General features: G+C 43.5%; 1 protein-coding gene across 9 annotated transcripts in view; it reads left to right on the top strand.

Annotated features, from left to right (window-relative positions):
* The first annotated feature begins 1,716 nt into the window (after positions 1–1,716).
* Positions 1,717–19,139, top strand: part of LPP (LIM domain containing preferred translocation partner in lipoma) — a 740,460-nt gene continuing 723,037 nt past the window's right edge. For 3 of the 9 annotated variants that reach the window (XM_080655356.1, XM_080655351.1, XM_080655350.1), the window contains exon 1: positions 1,808–1,980. The gene's annotated coding sequence lies outside the window, so the exon portion shown is untranslated. Of the gene's footprint in view, positions 1,981–19,139 lie in introns of all 9 variants that reach the window. The other 6 variants (XM_080655355.1, XM_080655352.1, XM_080655359.1 and 3 more) reach the window with 5 other exon arrangements.

Genomic DNA, 19,139 nt, shown 5'->3' with positions numbered 1-19,139 from the left:
TGTGATATCAGGTGTTTTTCATACTGAACAGTAGCCTTAGAATATGGGTTTGCTGAAATGTTGAAGGTAGAATTGTGTTGGAATAAGTTATGATCTTTTTAGAGCCCCATAACAAAATCCCCTTTAAGAGTTCATTTTTTTTTCTATTTCAAAATATGATAGTTGAAAAGAGAAAACTATTTCATTATTGCATGGACTAGATACTCTTGACCTTATCTCTCTGCTACTATCTTCATATTTTTGTATGTGTAGATGAGAATTTGAGAGGAAGAGAGATTAGGCAATTTGAACCCAGGAATTCAAAGAGTTTGCATAAGGAAAGCGTTAAATAAACATTAAGTGCAATAATGTAAGTTTCTACATTTATTTCTTTAATTCTTGGTCAAAAAATTCCACCCAATTCCATTAGAAGCAAGTTTTGGAAGTTTCATGTATAGGCAATTCAGTATACTCTCAACATTCACGAATGGGAATTAAGTCCTGCTGGAGGTCAGGGCGTCCTATTTGGGTGGAAACATACTGGGATTAGTCAAGTGACTTGGATGGGTGGAGGTGAGTTTAGGCGCTTTTGTGTTGGGCAAGTCGCTTTACCTTTTCCCCTCAAATGTAAAAAGGGGGACTATGCTTTGTCCTATCTAACATGAAGCTCTGATAAACTGCTTTAATGATGTGCTGAAGTGAGGGATTATTATTGTAGATATCAATAGGATAGAAATACAAGGAAACAAAGTCCCCAGCCTTGGACCACCTTCCAGGCAATGGCTGCTGCGCATTATAACCCCTTGGCATAGTAAATGGTGGTTTTCATGAGTGCTCACATTTACAAATGTCAGAGGGGAAAAATTCAACTCTAACTTTCCAAGAACAGGTTTGCCTTTATTCAAACCAGTTCACTCAGTTCGCTGATTTCTTTTTGGAGGTATAAGCACAGAAAAAAGTTTATGGGCTTCAGGACCAGGCGGAAAAATAAACGTTAAACTCCAGGTGTTCTTTTATTTGAGCCTAGGACAGAGGAAGTGGCCTCGAAGCAATGTCATTGTCCTTCAGGGTTGTCAATCAGACCTTCCAGGAAGTTGGAATTCTCTTCACTGGGTGGTCTGCGTGGCCCTCTGACATCTAACCTGGTTCTCTGTTCTGTGGGAAGCAGGGAGTCAGGGCTCTGACTGGCGGAGGGAACTGGGATTGTGAGTCTGAACACCCAGGTCCTGCGCCTGGGTCGGTGGCGTGTACGACTCTGTACAAGTCATTTCTCTTCGGAGAGCGTCAGTTTTCTCATGTGGGAAGTGGACGGATTGGAAGTTGGTCTTAGTCAGCTCCGACCTCCAGTACATTAGGAGTCTGTTGGGAATCCAGGGAGAGGCTCAGGACCCAGATCTTGGAAGGGGTTTCCAGAGCAGGATCTCTGCTGCTCAGACTCAGCTCCTTAAGTTGGCGCCTTTAAGGGCAGATGCAGGTTCTCCCATTTCTCAAACAGCCCCTCAACTCGGCCGCTTCCTCCTTCTACATCTTCTTCCTCTTCCTCCAGTGCAGGCAAAGCCTCCACACCTCCTTTCTCTTCCTCCTCTGCGAGCTCCCTGCATCTCTAGGTCCCCTCCTCTCATTTCCAGGAAATAAAATGTCCGCTGTGAGCCCACCTTTTGGCACAGCCCCTGCCCGCCGCGGGCGCCCCCTCCCCGAGCAGGCAGCGCCGCGCGGCTCCCGGGCACCCGCCTTCCCATACCTTACATGGACAAATGCGTGCAGGCAAAGTCAGGAATTCAGGCCCCTGACGTCAGCTTCCAGCTCTCAGGGCACCGCACGGGAGACCGAGGGGAGGGGGTGGGGACGGTGGGAAGGAAGGAGGGGGAAAGGCACCAACCAGCAGTCGCTCCAGCCCTGCCGAAGTTTCACTTTTTGTCTGTGGGTTCGCTCCCGGGCCCCGCGCGAGCTTTCCCGGGATAAGTAGCTTTAGCGAGCAGGGGGACAGCCGGGCGCTGCAAGGTAAGGGCTGGTTGCACGGTCCGGGGCGCGGGACACGCTGCGGGGCGCGGGGCCGGGCCTGTCCGGGGCTGGGGACAATGGGAGGGGGAGTGCCTGGGCACCTCCTCCTACGCCTTAGCCTCCGCCTCCAGCCGCCGCCGCCACCGCCGCTGCCCCGGCTGCCTCCTCCCAGAGGTATTGTTGCAAATCCTCCTTCCTTCCCCCCACCCTCCGCCCGCGGGTGCCTTGGGAACCCCCAGCCTCCCCGGGCGCGAGCGCCTCTGGGGTGGCAGCAGCGCGGGCGCAGGGTGTGGAGTGTGCGCCCTGCCCCGGCCGAAGGGCCCGCGGTGCGGAAGTGCCAGCCGCGGTGCAATCACGGAGTACACGCCATTGAAGGGAGACCCCGAGTTTTCGGGAAGCTCAGATCGCGGCTGGGCGGGGTTGGAGCCCTTCCCTGTGTGACCCCAGCCTGGGCCTTTCTGGGCGCCCAGGGGGCGGGGCCACACCCAGCTGCTTAGAGCTTTCGCGGAATCCCAGTTGTCACCGTGCAAGGGGCCTAGGAATCCAGTTATCCAAGCCCCCATTTTACAGTTGGGGCAATTGAGGTCCAGAGAGAAGGAGGGCCTTCCCAGAAGTTAGTCACTAAAGGCCTAACTGTAATGAAAATAAATGGCTCCCAATTCCTAATTTCCGTTCTCCAGCATTTCTCCAGCGCCTACTGTGTGCCAGGGGCATTGGTAGGTTTTTAGGTCGGAGAGGCAGATAAGGCCCAGTTCTTGCCCTCAGACCACCGAGGAGCCAAACCTGACCCTAGACAGAAAGTGCTGAGTGCTGGGGGAAAGGCGTGGATAACGATTTAATGGGCTCAGGAAAAGGAGTTTGATTTCCTGGTCCTTGGAGAGCGGACAGTTATGGCTCTTTGATCAGGGGTTTTTGAAGGATGGGAGTTTTCTGAAGCTAGCCAGTGACATGGAGGGAGGCCATTTCGTCAGGAGTGGGGTGGGGTGGGGGGTGGGGCTGGGGCTGGTGGGGTGTTGGGGGTGGGGGTGGGGGTGGCTGTAGACCAGAGAATACTAAATAAAATGTGGAGAGTAGAGATGAAACTGTAAATGTTACTGTGCTGAGGGCATGGGATTAGATGGAGAGTACACAAGATGGGTTAATCACTGGACTTGTGCCCAGGTACTCTGACAGAGCAATGTCTTTGGGACTTTGGGGTGCTATGGAGACCAGAAAGATATCTCTCGGGCTTCCCTTCCAGCCCTCAACACAAAATGCAAAAATTCAGGGTCATCTCTGAGTTACTTTTCTATTACCAGACTCACTTAACTTTATCTCCAATCCTCTTTCTCCTTCTACCCCCTCCCCCTTTTCTAAATTGCTTGCCTTCCAGTAAAAATTGTTCTTACTAAGGTGTTAGTGACTTAATGGCTTACCTCTCTTAGAACTTGTGCATTTTTAGAAAGCCTTTAAGTTGAGTGAAGGGAAGCTACCAACTCCCTTTCCCCCTTCTCAATCCTCACCCTCCCTCACTCTTACAGATGGGGAAATAAAAATGAAAGACCAGAGAAGGTGGGTGCTACAGTGAATAATGGTGGATGATGGGGTTGCGGGCGGGGGGGGGGGGCAAAATTTCCAATAGGGTTCTCTCTACTCCATGACCAGCATTTCTCCTTCCAGGGTTCCTGCTAGCACTGGGGACTGTTAAAAGGAAGTGTGTCTTGCATTGAATCTTTGTAGGGCTGTCCCTCAACTCCAATGCCCAGGCCTTTACAGTCTGGAATGTACACTCAGATGGAAGAGAAGTAGTTGGGGTTAGCTGCTTGAATGGTAGGGTGTAGGCCTGGGACCTTTGGGTTAGGCAGTCCCGCAGGGTCATGCTCCCTGTAAGCAGCTGGCCAGCCTAGAGTTGGCTTTGGGGATGGGTAGAGGGAGGAGAAACTGAGCTGCTGAGCTGGTTACTATGGCTGGGACTGATTAGGACCCTTGGAGTGACATATTCTGGTGGCAAGGTCATCACTCTGGGGCAGGTAGTCAGTTCCAGCCCGTGGTTGGTGGGAAAGGAGGCTTGATTATGAAGGGCCTTAAAAATGCCAGGCTTGGGAGTTTGGATATGACTTGAAGTCATCATTTGAGGGTTTTCAGCAGGCTGGGACATGATTGAGAGGGGAGGTACTGGCACTGGAAAGCCTTCTCCTGCTCATTTCTAGAGAGAGGCAATAATTTGGCCTATGAATATTATCATTGGGTGTTCACTCACTTACTTGACATATATTACTGAGAACCTATTATGTGCCATTGGCAAATATGAAGATTTTATAGCAAGTGCTTGTATTTTAGAGACAAGTAAGTTGTATTTCATCAGTTCTAAGGTACATTTTTTTTCAAATTTTAATATCACTGAAATTGGGCTGTCTTATAATCACAGATGTGTCATAGTTGAGCAATTTTTCATTCTAAGTTGATGGTGGTAATCTTACAGTCAATGGTTTAGATTTGATAAAAGTTGTTATCATACCCTGTATGAATGTACAGTGCTTGGCACTTTATAAAACATTTTCCCATCAGATAGTCCATTTGCATCTCAAAAATCCCCTGAGAATTGGGCCTGGTGACACTGTCATCTCCATGGTAACTCTTGCCCAAGGTCACACAGCTAATTAGAAATGTGCTCAAAATGACAATCCAGAACTTTGACTCTTGGTGTTAATGTGTGACTTTACCTTGCTGTGGAACTCACATGGGTTATTGGGAGAACTGTGGAATAGTCGGATCGGATTTTATTTTAGCACTATGGTTTAAAATGCTGGAATGATGATGGGTTTTTGGCCAAGGGCAGAGTGTAACTCACTGGGAAGGTGTAACTCACTGGAATGTACTGGGAAGCCCCTTTAGCCCTGAAATTTGCTGCATTTAATGGAAAATGGACAGAGGGATAGAAGGTGCCAGATAACATGGTAAAACCAGAGGATGGAACACACGGACGGCTATTTTTACATAAAGAAGATGAACAGTGCAGGAAGTACACAGATTCAGGAGCCTACCTATTGCAAACCAGGAACTGGCTGGCCCTGGGAGTATAAAGATGAGGAGGACAGGATTCCTTGAAGACCACAGGTGTACATGCGCGTGCACATGCTATTTTCCGGGTATGTTTTGGCTGCTCTGCATTGAGGGGGGTCCATTTAAGGGAAGCCAGCACAGAGAGAGTGGTGTCTGAAGAGTTGCCCATGTGGAGGAAGGACAGGTAAGCCTCAATCTGTGAGGCAGATTGGGAATGTTTATTCTTGAGGCTGTATTTTGAATGGCTAGCATGAAATGGGCTGTGGGAATTGGAGAAAGGGGGGAACTTTTATTTTTTTCTAAGTAGATTTAACTTTACCTTGTAGGCTATAGGGGCCTTTAACCGGCACTCTAGAGATTCACATGAGAACAAGCCTGGGCAGGACTCTGAAACCAACTCTGGGAAGAGGTATTTGGATAGTAATGCAGGAAGCATAGTAACACATTTAAGTAATTGGTTGAGTGAACCTGAGACTTTGACCTTGGGCAGTAATTAGGAGTCTTAGCTCTGTGTGTGCATTGGTGGGTGGGGACTCTTCTTGGAACAAGGCTTGGAAGGCTGTGCCTTGCTGGAAGAAACCAAGGTGAGGAAGGGAAGGTAAAGTTTGCTGTATGGAGGAAGCTCCTATCCAGGTGGAAATCTGGGGCTTGAATCTGTGTGTGAGACAGAGAACCTGAGGGTGAGAGGAAGGGAAGAGGGAATGGAAGTGTGTTGTGGGTCGTTTCTAGGTCACCTGGAGGCGTGGAGGAAATGGCCAGTGCATTCCTAATGCAGGTCACAGAAATGAGAAAGGACACAGCTGTATCCTTGAGACCTTCATCTCTTCTGACTTTCCACAAATAGGGTGAGTGGGTGGTCAGAGTGTCAATGGGATTCATGCTTGGAAGCATTTAAACCACAGAATTGAGGCTAGAAAATGTTAATCTTCCTATCATTCTTTCTTAACCATAATAGTAATAAGAATATAAGTTTGAAAAATTTTTTGAGTGCTTGATATGTGCTTACATAATTCTCATACCGATTTATTAAAGTTGGTTTTATGATTTTAGTTTCACTTGCAGATGAGATGATGAGTCCGGTTAAATAAGGTTATACCACTACTAAGTGACATGGCCCAGTTTCCAACCTTTGCCTGATCTATAGCCTTGTCACCACTCTTTTTATGTCTCCACAGAATGAAAAATTCAAATCAACACTGATTTTCGGTGTTTTGAATTTAATTCAGTATACATCTATTGAGCGCTGGTGGGATCATAATTGAGGGTTTACCATCAAGGGTGAGCAGTCTTCTCAATTCTACATGAGTGCTCCACCATTCCCTCTCTTAAGATGCTACCGTTCCCTCTACCCTTTGGGTGTTTTCTCTCCCCAAACCTAACTGGAGAAGTCAGAGCCTCTCTGGCAAATTATCTGCACCCCTCCCCCAATATTACCTCCTCTCCTCTCCTCTCCTCTCCTCTCCTCTCCTCTCCTCTCCTCTCCTCTCCTCTCCTCTCCTCTCCTCTCCTCTCCTCTCCTCCCCTCCCCCTCCCCTCCCCTCCCCTCCCCTCCCCTCCCCTCCACCTTCCCTCTCCCCCACCCTCTCCCTCTTCCTCTCTCCCTCTTCCTTACTCCCTCTCCCTCTCCCTTACTCCCTCTCCCTCTCCCTCTCCCTCTCCCTCTCCCTCTCCCTCTCCCTCTCCCTCTCCCTCTCCCTCTCCCTCTCCCTCTCCTCTCCTCTCCTCTCCTCTCCTCTCCTCTCCTCTCCTCTCCTCCTCTCCTCTTTGCTTTAGTGATAAGGATTCCACCCCCCCCCCCCAGTTTTATTGAGATATAAAGAAAACAAACTTTCTTTGTAATGAGAACTCTTGGGATTTACTCTAACTTTCATATATATCATAGAATAGTATTAACTATAGTACTTAGGTGATAAGGATTTGATGGATGTCTTGACCTCAGTCATTGCCTTTGACCTATATCTCCTTGGAAAATGCTAGATGTCCTCTGGGGCTGAGCCAAATAGCTCTTGTTGGATCCTGCCCTCCCTATGTCATGCTGACATCTTCTTTCAAGGAAAGCAGGTTCAGGACTCAAATGCATCCCTGTGCCCTACCTGCCTCAGATGGGTCATTTGCATTTTAAAGATTCACAGATGCAGGTATTTTCTGGGGAGAGACCCCAAGAATGGCATCCAGCAAAGTTTACTTTCTTGATTTTCTCATCTTTGAATCCCTATCATTTCTGGTGCTCTGAAGATCAGTAATTTTTTGTGAAATGAATGAACTGAAACAGTATAAGCATGAATCATCACTTGACCTTATATGTTTGCTTGTTTTTGTCTCCACTTTAAAATAAGTTTCATGAGGATCCCAAGGATACCTTCGTTAATGGTCATGTTCCCAGTGCCCAGATGAGTGCCTGGCACATGTTAGGCACTCTGGAAATATTTGTTAGATGGAGAAAGGGATTGATTATGTTCTCTGCAAACATAAATGGCAATGTTGGGGGAAGGGACTGTTTTTATTGACCCTAAAGTTTGGGCTTGTGGGCACAGAACTCCTTTGAGATTCACCTGTGCTGTACCTGCCACAGATGGCATTGGGCAGTCCCACGGTCAGGGTCAAGGTTAAGAGTTCTCTGTTGAGTCTTTACACTAGCTATCCTAAGAGAAATTTCAATTGAAACTGCTCTTTCACTTTTCTCTCACACAGACAGGTGGTTCTGCGGTCTTTGAACATTTCTGTTTTCTTATCCATGCCTTTGCCTATGCTGTTTTCCAATGCCCATAATCATATTATTTATCCACAGTATGTTGGAAAGCCATAGTTTCATATTTTTTCATCACCAGCCTAGTCTGTGTAGTTTCTGGCTTTTCCATTATCTCTGCTTGTTGTAAAACTATGATCCATTAAGTTCAAAGCCCAAACCCACTTTGTGTGATGAAGCCATTCCTGGACTCCTTGCCCCTTCTACCATTCATGTAGCTCAACCTCTTGTATTCATTTCCACACGTGTGTACTGAGTGATCACCATATGCTAGACAGAAATGCTAAATACTGGCTTACAAAGACAAGGGTCTGTTTTCAAGGGTTTTGATTCCAGCATAAGAGAGAGAGATTGAAATAGAACATGGTAAGGCCTTAATAGAGTGATGAACAAAGGGCTAATGGGAGCACTAAGAATGGAGTGACCAGCACCTGGAAAGGTTTTGGAGAGTAGGAGTTCATACGGTGAATGGGGTGGAAGAGCATTCCAGGAATAGAGACCCTGATATACATGCATAATCCTGAGGCCTAAGGGTGCTTGCAGAATAGAAGGGTGTGCTTGGAGATCACTGTGAAAGATGGCCCTGAGGACTAGATTATAAAGGCTGATAGGGTAGCTAAGGATGACTGCAGGAGTTTAAGGAGGGCAGGAGGGCTATTGTTACTGTTACAGCAAAGGAGGGCCTTGCTGTCCCTGAGCTTTAGAGAGCTCTGGTGACTGAATGATAGCAAGTTAAAACCTCAGGCAGGGGCCTGCTTAGGAGGCCGCTGAAATGTTCCAGGGCAGGAGATACTGGACTTGTATCAGCTCAGCAGAGCAGAGAGGGAAAAACGGATTCTGGAAGCTGTTTGCTATTAGAATCTTATTAAGCAGCCTAGCTCTTACTCTTGTCCTTCTAATTATTTGCAAGCTTATCAGCCTTGGCTGGGAAAACTGTTTTATGTGACCAAAGGTTGTAGGCAGTAGGAGAATCATCAAGCTGTCAGCCAGTTCCTGCCTTAGAAGTGCAGGCTGGGTCGTGGTGGCCAGAGAGACCTGCTTCCTTAGTGCAGTGGAGAGGAAACTGAGGCCCCAGGGAAAGGGACAGACTTGCTCTGTCACATCTTTGACAGCTGAGCTGGAATTGGGCTGTGGCCAGCTCTCTTTCAAAGGTGTTTTTGATTCTGTTTCTGCTGAGCCTGGCCTGACACATTCCTTCTCCCCCTGCCCCCACCCAGGGGCTTTGCCTAGGAGAATTTGGGAGGGGATAAAACTTAAGAGATCATTGTTACTAGGCTTAAACCTTGTGCTTTTGCACTTGGAAAACAAAGTGATTAAGATGGTTCAGTTTGAGTTTGTGTGTGGTTTGGGAATTTGTTTCTTTTACTGCCATTTATGCCTGTGGCTTGTTTGCAAGAACCAAGCTTCTGATTCCTTGATAACTCCCAGGCTCCTTGCTTGTGACAGTCCCACCCCCACCCCCGACACTCTCCTTTTATTTCTATGTATTTTTTGCTTGCCAGTATAGGACCCGATCCTCCTGTTTTTTTTTTGTTTTTTTTTCCTTCCCTCTTAAACCTGCCCATCACAACCCATCTCACAGAACCCATTAGTATTTCATAGCCTTCATAGCACTTTTTATGTGGCGAATACATTTTACAATCGTTTTTTATTATCCAGTTCCCAGCTGCAATCCAGGAGATGTGTCAGCAATATCAGTCTTGCCTCTGAGTGAGGGCAAGCATTCAGGGGAGAAGAAGCCTTCCCACAGGGTGCCTTGCCTTAAGTATCAGAGGGAAAATCAGACTCCTGTCTCAAAAGCGCCTGTCCTGTGTCTTCATTTCTTCTGTAAGTGAGCATGAGAAATGAATGTGAAAGTTTTCAGCAAGCCCCATACACAGGCAAGAAACCATTGTTGGTATTTTACATTGTTGGCATTTTTAGGAGAACACATTTGGATATTAAGTGATTCTTCTCCTCAATATTAACCTCCCTTTTCTTGTCTATAAAAATGACTGTAGCACAGTACTTGCTTAAGAGATAGAGGGACTGTTCTTTCTGGTTTTCCCCGGACAGCCCTGGTTTTTGTGTTCTAATTAGTACCATTAGCTGCCTGTGTCTGTGACTTTGGAAAACTGAGAATCATTTTTGAGACTCCAGAATCCCGAGGGTCTGGGCTTTTACCATGCTATCATTTGCTTACGCTGTTTTCTCTACCAGTATCATCACCATTGGTTTTTGGTATAGGAAAAACAAAGACCTGTGTTTGAGCCACCCACTAGCCTGGTGATCTTAAGCAAATTCCAGAATAATCTTGAGTTTCAGTTCCCTTCACACAGAGGTCATATGGTACATCAAGAGAACCAGAGACATATGCATCACGGTGCTTTTTAAAAGGTAATGTAGTGCATAATATGGCAATTCCTGATCACAGGCACGATTTGTTTTACCCTCTTACTAATTCTTAGTAAGACCTCTCATTAATGAGGGCACCACTGTTGAGAATATGAGGTGTGTGTGTGCACAGGCGTTCTTGGCTGTGCAGAGATCGTCCGTCCATCACCAGTGAGTGGCTGTGCTGTGTCCCTTCTCCCATTGGCACCATCCCACTCTCTTGGATTTTGTTTGTGTTGTGTTTTTCAGCCTGCAGGGTTTGCTTCTACTATAGCAATTGCTTGTGTCATGGCTTCACATCAAAACCCTGTGTAGTTCAAATGGAAAACTGGTTCTGAGGAGTGGTGTTAGGTCTTCTTTAGAAACTTGTGTGGGAAGCTTTCATTGGGCATCTAAGCAAAGGGTCAGGACAGGGCAGGGCTATTTTATTGACCTTCAAGAACTGTGCTTTGGCCTCCTTCCACCTCCAGTATGGGCACCTTGTCTACCATAGCCATTGTCAGCATTCCTTAGTTACTCAGGCCATCAACCAGCAGCTCAGCCCCCACGTTGCAGAGGCTCTAGGACATAGAGGGCCTTCCCTATTAGGAGAACATGGCTGAGCAAATGTACTGTGAGTTTGTTGGCATTTTTAGGAAACCACATTTGCATGTTAAGGGATTCTCTCCTCAACATTAGCCTTCCTTTCCTTATCTATAAAAATGGCTGTAGCAACACTACTGGCTTAAGAAGTAGAGGGACTGTTCTTTCTGGTTTTCCCAGGACATTCCTGGTTTCTGCCTGTGTCCTGGTGTAGTATTGACAGTGTCCCCCTTTATCCTCAGAGTTGTTATGATTTGGAGGATAAGTTATATGGTCACCTTACTTGTAGGTGAGTATTGAGTAAGGTAGTGTAAGTAATATACCTAAGGCCAGGCCTAAGATAAGGATTCAACACACATATACTGTTTTTGTTAGAGAAGATGTTAGGCGCTCAAGAAATGTTTGTTCAATGAACTACATTTATAAAGGTAAACTTTGAGTATGTTTGAAAGAGATGTCTAGATTGTAGGCACTTAGAGTTTATTAGATTTGATAAAACATGTTAATAATGTTTAAAATATAAGAAAGTGCCATGAGAGTAGTATAAATGATGGGTTTCTGGAGTGGGTAATTCCACTGGAACATGTGCAAAAGCATGTTGGAAGTGCTGGGCCATGGGTTGGACTCCGAAGGACAGGAAGGTTTAGTCCAAGATGCACTGGGGCAGCTGAAATTGCTCTGGCTACTAAGAGTTAAGAAATAAGATTGAGTTTCTGTCCATGTGTGTTACTTGAGCTGGATTTTTGAATCTATTGTTTTCCATCAGTGGCCTATGTTGATAAAGATCTCTAACTGTAATAGCCCAATGTGGTACTAAATTCTGTGCCAAGAGGTCACAGAATAATCTTACTCTTCCTGATGAATTCCCACTGAATATAGTACTTGTTTAGTTCCCAGGAAGAAAAACAAAACAAAACAAAACAAAGGCACCTGAAGCTTCTGTCTTGTTTGGTATGAATAGTAATCATTTTTAGGAACTGCAGTAGGTAGTTGCCACACAGAGGGTGGGGTGTACCCTGACTCATGGGAAAGGCAAACTGCAGTGACCCGGAGGGTAAGCAGCACCTTTTCTTAGAACGAGGTGAAAGTTAGGTCAGTTTTCCAGTAGTCTGCTCATTTCCAACCTGGAAATCTCTCTTCTTGGCCACAGCCTATCAGCTTTACTTGGAGAATAAGGTTCCAGTAATGGCAGCTGGACAGAACCCTAAAGATACATTTGTTCATCTATTTGACAGAATCCTGTGCCTATTTATATAACATCATGTGCCATGGGTACTTGTGAATGACTGAGTGGAAATCTAGTCTGGGTTTGGGGCTTGTGATCCCTACCTTCAGGAGATCTTTTAAATCAATACAGTTTGTAAAAGTATGTGCTATCCTCTACCCACCAATGAAAAAGAAGTATGTGTCTCTCCATTTTATTTTATTTTTATATTTTTATTGATTTCAGAGAAGAAGGAGAAGAAGAGACAAATAGAAACATCAATAATGAGAAAGAATCATTGATTGGCTACCTCCTACATGCCCCACAGTTGGGATTGAGCCTGCAACCTGGGCATATGCTCTGACCAGGAATAGAACTGTGACCTCCTGGTCCATAGGTCGATGCTCAACCATTGAGCCATGCTGGCTGGGCTCTCCATTTTAACCTTTATCCAATCTCAGAGACTTCCCTGCTTTGCTTTTTCCTGCATCCTTAATCTACCACCAATGAATTTCATGTAATTCCTCCTTATGTCTCCTCCTTTGATTCTAATGTATAAAATTCATAAAACTGCCATTCTCTGGAGAATTTTCTCAATTCATTGACATTTTGCATCCTGGCAATGACAGTTTGGCTCAAATAAACTCATAAAAATAAAAGAGGTATATGTGCAAGTATCTGTTGGCTCTAATTGAATGGTGACTGGCAAGGAATCTGGGAGAAACTTCACAAATGAAAAGATTGTCATTGAGTCTTGAAGGATGAGTGGGAATTTGGTGGGCCAGAAGAAGAGAAGGTAGGAAATACCATGGACAGAGACACAGAGGAGAAAAAGTGCATGGTGCTTTGGAAAGTTGGAGTCAATGGGGACAACTGCTTAGTAGAGAGGCCTTGGAGATGAGGGTGGGACTTAGACTTGATTGCTGCATTGAGGAGTTGAGCCTGCACTATGAAAGGAGCATCAAGTAGGGAAGTTAGGGTGATTGGATCTATGCTTTAGGAAAATAACTGGTTATATATGCTTGATGGATTGAGGGGAGGATACGGGAGATGGTGAGATGTGCTGTAGCTCAGCCAAGAGATAAAGAGAAGCTGAATTAGGGATGAGGAAATGGTTATGGGGGGCATTTCAGAAGTAGAATAGAGGTCACCTATTCTTCTCATTTAAACAAGAGCAACCCCAGACTCTGAGCAGGTGACACATGCAAAGTCCATAGCAAAACTGGACAAAAGGCAGAGAGTGTTAAAAATGGATGATTAGGTACTAAGAATGGTGAACTAAAGTTCATGTGAAATTGTGTGGAGCCACTATTTTGGTGCCACTTACCAAGGAGATCATGTGGCCTAGGCCAGCCTGCATTGACCTGCTCAAGGTGAAATCCATCAATATAGTCATGGCACTTTCTGCCAGTTGCCATTTTTATAGTATTTTACAGTTGATCATGTATTTTCCTACACATACAGGTAAATCCTCACAATAGTCCAGTGAGTACTGATTAATATTGTCCAAGTTTTACTGATCAGGAATGTGAGACTGAGAAAGATTAAGTAACTTGTCCAGGACTTCAACTTGAGTTTTCTATTAGCACAATTTCATATTCCTTCTTTTATGATCCTGGGAAGATCCCCAAGACAGGCCCTCATTTTTGTTCATATTCATATCCTTAAGATTCACTGTGGAGCCTGATATGTTCTTACATATTTAATAAATGCTAACTTCATATGTTGAGTAAACATATGAATGAATACTATAAGTGAAGTAATTAATGACATCTTTAGTTTTAAGAATATCTTTAGTAATGAAAAATCCTAAATGCACTCCTCTAAACATTAATCAGTCTCTTATCAAAACACCACAGGAAAGAACTTATTTAGAATATATTTACTCAACTTCATAAAACAAATGAACAAGCAAACAAAGAAATACTTTTTTACTTGAATACCCCTCTCTGATCTCAACCCCCCAAAAGTGCATGTCTGCTTTTCTGTATGTGTACGATGTTTCCTTCTACTTGATATTGTTACGAAAAAGCTGCTCAGGTTTTATATTGATTTTTTACATAACTAAATACTTTTTGAAATTGATAAATCCTGCTTTAAACATTACCCATGTGGATTCTAGGATAGTTTTTATTTTTTAAAATTATTAAATACAATTTCAACATGTTAAAAATGCAGTGATAAACATGAGGGGACAAATACCTTTTTCTTCCTTCTTAATTATTTCCTAAAGACAATTATTTCTTTGGCACTTCTACTTTCCCAAACAGTGGCAATCATTTTATCCTTTGTATTATGTGGTTATCTGAATATGTATCTTAATTTCCTCAGGAATGTAGTAGAAAATGCATCATGGTTTGGTGGGTCAGACAGGTTTAGGTTCAAATCATGGCTCTGCCACTTGTTAGTGCTTTATAATTAAACAAATGTAATAACCTTGTATTTGTATACAGTTACTTAACCTCCCAGAATCTCCAATTCATCATGTGTAAAAGGGGATCATAGTGTCTTCCATGTGGTACTGCTAAAAAATGTTATCTCTGTTCTCTTTGCTCTTTGTCAACCCATCAGATGATAATACAATCACATATTTGTCCTTATATTTTGCCATAGAGTATGACAAATAGTAGACCTTAAGTCAATGTTTATTGGCTGGATAAGTAAGTTTTAAGTTCTTTCAAATAATTGTAGGCTCAAAGATATCAGATCTTTCTATTACTTTTCATACCAGTTGCCATACATACTCTAGAAAGACTTCTAATTTGCAGTCATTAGCAATGCGTGAGTCTACTTTTTCTCTGTGACTTCACCAGGACTTAACTTTATGACTTGCAATTGTCTTTGCTAAATTAATATGTAAGAAATACTATTCCATTATAGTTTTAATTTACATTCTTTAATTACTGAAAATAATTCCCAAGAAATGGTTTAGGTTTGTTTCCCCTTGTGTGAATTGTCAAGTGGCAGTATTTAAAAATGGTCCAGGCTGGGGAAGCTTGCTATGAAAGGACTAAACATGTTTAGTGCTTTGAGTTGCCTAAACTTTATTTATGTATTAATTCATTTGTTTGGTCAATGTTTATTGAGCGCTGATTATGTGTGCTAGCTACTATTCCAGGGGCCATAGATACTACAAGGAAAAAAATGAATAAAGTCAGTGATCTGGAATTCAACCTCCTCATTTAACATGGGTGGTAGCTGAGACCTGGAAGAGTGAGGTTAATTACCTAGGGTCATACAGCTTGTTTTGTAGCAGAGCCAACCATTTATTTGAACAGTAACTGTGATTTAAAATGTCTATTATTAGTAGCCTTTTAAACCATGGGAAACATCCTGGAAAGTTCTGAACAGGGATGTCTAAACAACATCTCCAACCCATATCTATATTGAGAAAGCAGAGTCCTGATTTTGAAAATATGACTACCTGTTTTGTTTTTTTTTAACATTTTTATTTTTTTTATTTTTATTGATTTCAGAGAGGAAGGGAGAGGGAGAGAGAGATAGAAACATCAATGATGATGAGAGAGAATCATTGATCGGCTGACTCCTGCATGCCCCCTACTGGGGATCGAGCCTGCAACCCAGTCATGTGCCCTTGATCAGAATGGAACCTGGGACCCTTCAGTCTATAGGCCAATGCTCTATCCACTGAGCCAAACCGGCCAGGGCGATTACCTGGTTTTTTAGTCTCATAGAGAACTCCTTCCTAGACCTCTTTGCCTCTTACATTTATTCATTCTTACTATAAGTGAATAAACTTATTTTTAAAACAGGACTAGAAAACAAAATAATTCTGATTCATCTGTGAACCTTCTTGGACACATTTTTGGTAAATGGTAAGAACAGAAAACACATTTCTCTTATCAAATAAAATAGTCAATTTAGATTTAATACAGCAGTTATCCTCAGGTAATAAAAATTCAACTAACTTGTCATAACTATCTAGTTTAAAGTCAATTAGGAGCCTCATATTCTTTACTTGCTGGGTAAAATTTAATAGAACTTCAGTTAAGCATTTATTTCTAATTTAATTCAAAATTAAGTTAATCAACACAGTTGGTAACAACCACAGAGTATTTAATTAACATTTAGCAAACTATCTTATTAAGTTTAAATACGATGCAGACAGGTCTTTCTTATTGCCATCAGTTTGCAAGCACCACCCCAAAGGGCCTTTGGTTTTCTCTTGGCTTTACTCTTCTGATTTGTCATCTTCATTTTCTTCTGGTTGACATTCAACTTGGGTGAAGGAATTGAAGAGGCAGGAGTTCATAGTGTTATGGGAGCTTTTGGCTTTGGGCATAGCTGAGAAATTCCTGTTCCATTGCATTGCATTCCATTCTTCAAGAATTATTGAGCACATTTTTTGTGTAAGACATTCTTTTAAACACTTAGGAATATATAGAGGAGGTCATGCTGACATATTTATTGTTATTCTCTCATCTGAAGATATGAAATAATTGAATTAATTCATTCATTTAATACATTTATTGGCCTAAAGTTTGTAAGGTATTTTGCTGAGTGCCAGGGATATCATCATGATTTGGACAAAGATCCTTGCTCTTATGGAAGACAAGTATGAGAAATATGGTAGTATGAAAGGCATAGTAATAGCAATATTGGGTAAGGTGCAACTGTAGGAGCACTAAAGTTCCTTAAATGTTGTGATTCTTAAGATAGTGTTTTCCAAAATGTTAGAAATGTTCTATGGCAAAAAGGTCCTATAGCCAAGTAAGTTTGGAAAAGTTAAACAAAATTAAATGGGCTTTTAAAAAAATCTTTATTGTTGAGATTATTACAGATGTCCCTCTTTTTTTCTCATTGCCCCCCTCCACCCAGTTCTCATCCCACCCCAGGCCTTTGTCACCCTACTGTCTGTGTCCATTGGTAATGCATATATGCATATAAAAACTTTGTTTAATCTCTTCCTGCCCCCTGCCATGCCCCTTCCCTCTGACAATCATCAGTCTGTTCCATTTCTATGCCTCTGATTCTATTTTATTCACCAGTTTATTCTGTTCATTAGATTTCTTATTTGTTTAGTTTGATTTTTAGATTCAATTATTGATAGGTATGTATTTGTTGCCATTTTGTTGTTCATATCTTTTATCTTTTTTTCTTTTTCTTCTTCTTCCTCTTCTTAAAGAATACCCTTCAACATTTCATATAATGCTGGTTTGGTGGTGATGCACTTTTTTAGCTTTTTCTTGTCTGTGAAGCTCTTTATCTGATCTTCAATTTTAAATGATAGCTTTGCTGGGTAGAGTAATCTTGGTTGTAGGTCCTTGCTATTCATCACTTTGAATATTTCTTGCCACTCCCTTCTGGCCTGCACAGTTTCTGTTGAGAAATCAGCTGACAGTCCTATGGGCATTCCCTTGTAGGTAACTAACTGCTTTTCTTTTGCTGTTTTTAAGATTCTCTCTTTGTCGTTAGCCCTTGGCATTCTAATTACGATGTGTCATCCTGTGGTCTCCATTGGGTTCCTCTTGTTTGGGACTCTCTGTGTTTCCTGGACTTATAAGTCAATTTCTTTCACCATGTAGGGGAAGTTTTCTGTCATTATTTCTTCAAATAAGTTTTCAATATCTTGCTCTCTCTCTTCTTCTGGCACCCCCCCCTCCCCCATAATTCGAATGTTGGTACACTTTAAGTTGCCCCAGAGGCTCCTTATACTATCTTCATATTTTTGGATTCTCTTTTCTTTTCATTCTTCTGGTTGGGTGTTTTTTGCTTCCTCATATTTAAAATCATTGATTTGATTCTCAGAATTGTCTACTCTACCATTGAATCCCTGTATATTATTCTTTATTTCAGTCAGTGTATGCTTGTATGCTTAATTTCTGACTGGTCCTTTTCCTTTTTTTTGGAGGTTCCTATAAGATTTTTTAGTAAACTTATAACCATGGTTTTGAATTCTATATGCAGTAGTTTGCTTTCTTCCATTTTTAAAATCTGTAACATGTTTCTTTGTCTCCACATTTTGGCTGCTTCCCTGTGTTTGTGTCTATGTATTGGGTAGAGCTGCTATGTCTCCTTGAGTTGGTAGAGTGAAGGTTGGTAGAGTGCAGTAGGTGTATTATAGGGCACAGTGGTTCAGCCTTCCCAGTCACCTGAGCTGAGAGCTCTAGGTTCACCCTATTGTGGGCTGTGAGCACAGTCTTGTTGTAGTTGAGAGTTGATTGCTGTTGGTGTCACTGGGAGAAATTGACCTCCAGGCCAATTGGCTGTGAGGACCAGCTGTGACTACTGTGGGAGAGCTGCTGTGCCGGAGACACTCCTATGGAGCAGGACTTGCTTCAGTAGGGCTTTGGTGCTCACTGAGTCTGCCCCTTGAGTGTCACTTATGGATGTGTAGAGTTGTAATCTGGTAGTGTCTGACATTGACCACTGGATACATTGGCTCTTGGGTCTCCAGGGAGGTGCAAAGTCAGCTCCTGCCTGGGGCCACCCAGCAGGAGCTACAGAGAGATCTGCAGATTCCTCTTCTTTGTATCGGGTTTGGAAGTGCCCAGATGAGGCCCAGCTGTCCAGCAAGGCAGGCTGGTGCTGGTGCCAGATCTTGGGCCTTTTATTGATAGGTTTGGAGCTCTCTGACCCAGCTGGAGCTTGTTTGCAAAAGCTGCTGCACACAGCTTGGGTGGGGTTTGTAGAGTGGATGAGGCAGGGTCATAGGGAATCACCAGGGTGGAGCAAACAGAAATGGCTGCCAGTCAGTCCTGCGACCCAGAGATCCCAGCATAGGAACAATAATGATCCCTGCAAGCACCTCTGTCTGGGAGAAAGCTGCCCCTCAGTTCCTGCCCTGAAGCCAGATAATCCAGTTCCTCCCTGTATGTGTCTGTGTCCCCCAAAGCTTCGCTCTGGTGCTGGAGGTCAGAGGAAGCAGGGAATTGTAAGTTCAGTTCATGGTGTTAGCCTTTTAAGAGGAACAGCTGGGTCTCCAGCAGCTTCTGTGTCACTGAGCACCAATCTATGCTGGTTTTTACAGCTCATAGTTCTTACCGCCTTTATGGACTTCTTTTCCCAGCTCTGGGACCCTGGGCTGGGGGTCTCGTGTGGGGCTGGGACCCCTTGCTCCTCCAGGCAGCCTCTGCAGAGACAATCTCCCTCCCGATGAAAAAAGTGGCACACTTGGGTGCCGGACCAGCCCATTTTGCACCTCCGCACCTTCTACCAGTCTCAGTGTGCTTTCTTTTTTACTTCTCTTGT

This window comes from Plecotus auritus, assembly GCF_963455305.1.
Source record: "Plecotus auritus genome assembly, chromosome: 2".
In the NCBI taxonomy this organism is placed as follows: domain Eukaryota; kingdom Metazoa; phylum Chordata; class Mammalia; order Chiroptera; family Vespertilionidae; genus Plecotus; species Plecotus auritus.
This window is presented reverse-complemented; position numbering and strand designations above follow the sequence as displayed.